This window comes from Labeo rohita, chromosome 8 (assembly GCF_022985175.1).
Source record: "Labeo rohita strain BAU-BD-2019 chromosome 8, IGBB_LRoh.1.0, whole genome shotgun sequence".
In the NCBI taxonomy this organism is placed as follows: Eukaryota; Metazoa; Chordata; class Actinopteri; order Cypriniformes; family Cyprinidae; genus Labeo; species Labeo rohita.
The window spans coordinates 13,720,010-13,722,593 of NC_066876.1; positions in this window are offsets into that span (position 1 = coordinate 13,720,010).

Here is a 2,584-nt window from a genome sequence, read left to right on the forward strand (position 1 = left end):
TTGTGGATCTCTCCCCTGTCGTCTTCTCCCACGCGAATTGTCCCGCAGGAAGAAATGGCGCCCTGGATGTCAGTGGATGGCGCGCACGGTCTACGAAAGCGGGACGGTCAGCTTTCACGATTTGAAATGGCTCAAATCCACTTTATATTAAGTTTTAATTAATCAATAAATACCATCCAAGACCCCTCCCCCCCACCCCCTCAAAAAGAATTTCTCATCGGATCTACACGATTCACGTGGGTCACCTGTTTTGGCATCAAAACGGCGAATTTCGCCGAAAGGTGAGGGATTTTTCATGCCTGTGTTATGTCAATTATGTCTTTTCTCACCAGTAGGAAATATTGTGGAACAATTTAAATATTTTAATCTGGAACAAATCCTTTTTTATAGTCAAGTATATGGCAATATGCAATATGGTTGTGTCACTTTAAATTTGTTCTGAGCATGTTACGTGCTTTATGCAGTAGGGGGAGTAACGAAAAGTTCCTCCTCAGTCCATGAAGATATACAGTTTTCCAGGGAACAGTGCCTCGATTCTGCTTAATTTCATCTTAGTACCCTTTAATAAAGCGGAGCGAGGTATGTGATGTTGAGTTTTACGGTGCTACGCAAACTAAAGCTCAATGGCGCTCTTCACGAGACAAATAAAGAAAGAAGCACCCATCAGAAACTCTATGTGTCTCTTTTATGGATACCAAAGGGCAGCTACAGTGAAACTCGCCGCTTAAAGGAACCATGCATTTACTACATCGATGCCGTCGTCTTGGTGAGAACACAACGCTACAGCACGGCCATTTCTTCGCGAGCAAGCGGCTGGGGGTCGTGACGTCATCGTAGAGGCTTAAAGAGCAAGGACGGAAGGCGGTGGTGTACTGTCGTTATACGTTGCAGATGCAGAGTGAGACTTTGAGTAGCAAGAGAGTTTAAGGAGATCGTATTTCTATGTAAGCCCATCCAGTTATCCTGAACAATGCAATGCTCAAAAGGAAAAAAATAATATTTCATGGACATTTGAAGGTTCAAAGTTGCAAAGGACTTGAAGTTGAAGAAAATAATTCATGCTATGCAACAGATCTATTGCATAGTTTAAAAACTGAAATACATTCTTTTGAGTAAAATTTGAGCATTTCTTTAAGAAACTTGAATCCATTGAGCATTCAAAGGGTTACATTCAGTGTTGATGTTAACTACACTGTCGTGAAAACTGACATTTTCTGGTGATTTCTATTGCAAGCTAATCTTTGAATGTTATATACATTTACTGCTGTTTGTATTTGCATTGATCCTGCTTGCTAATATCTCTTGGGTGCTTACATACTAGAGGTCTGATGAGAGTGGTATCAATTGCTGCTGAAGTTCCTCCTTGATTATGGAATCTGTGAATGCAGAGAAGGCTGTGGAAGATACTGTTGTGCAAATAGTCGAACAAGTAAATGAGATGTCACTCCCAGCAGTAGAAGTAAGCAACCCACCTGTGCAGCAGATCAGATCAAGCTCACGTGAGAGAAGCTGGACAGAAAAGGGTCTAGAGATGCGTGAACAGGAAGCCAAGAAGCAAGAGAAAGCATTCTATAAGGTTTATAACTCCTGGAAGGAGACCGCAAAAGAGACTAGATCAAGACTGAAAATGTTCTGTTCACGTAAGAATCTTGAAAGAATACAGCAAGACATTCAAAGCCAACATAATTCAGTTTATCAGCACTATAAACCAATACTGCATAACGTCCCGGTTACGTATGTAACCTTGGTTCCCCGAGGGAACGAGACGCTGCGTCCAGAGAACGCTTTGGGAACGCCCTTGGCGGACGACGCTCTGAAAGAATGTGTAACCGAACCAATGAGAAAGCGGGACGTCACAGGCGGGTGACGTCATCAACCAGGAAGCATAAAAGCACGTGCGAAGCCGGCCGGCGTCAGCTTCGTGAATGAAGCGAGCGCTCAGCAGGGATGCCGGAAGGATGGACCGAGACGCAGCGTCTCGTTCCCTCGGGGAACCAAGGTTACATACGTAACCGGGACGTTCCCCTTCAGGAACTCGAGCTGCGTCCAGAGAACGCTTTGGGAACGAGATGCCCACGCCACCAGACTTCCAAAACCCTGCCAGTGAAAGAGCTAGGGCAGGAGGACAGAAGAGCCAGGAGTGGCTCGGACATCAAGGCTGTAGAACCTTACAAAGGTGAGGGGCGTGGACCATCCCGCAGCATTACAGATGTCCTGTATTGGGACACCTGCAGAGAAGGCCTTAGAGGCGCCCAAAGCGCGCGTAGAATGAGCCTTGACCCCCAAAGGTGAGGGGAGGTCAGAGGACTCGTAAGCCGTAGATATAGCATCTACAATCCATCTACTTAAAGTCTCTTTAGAGGCAGGAGACCCCTTCTTAGGGGGGCCATAGCAGACGAACAACTGTTCTGATTTTCGCCACAGGGCAGCTCTGTGGACATATGCATCTAGGGCACGTACCGGGCACATACAATTAAGCTTCTGCTGGTCAGGCTCCCGAAAGGGAGGAGGACAAAAGGCCTGGAGCACAACCGGCTGTGGTGGGTGGGTGGGGACCTTAGGAACATACCCTGGTCTAGGGTAA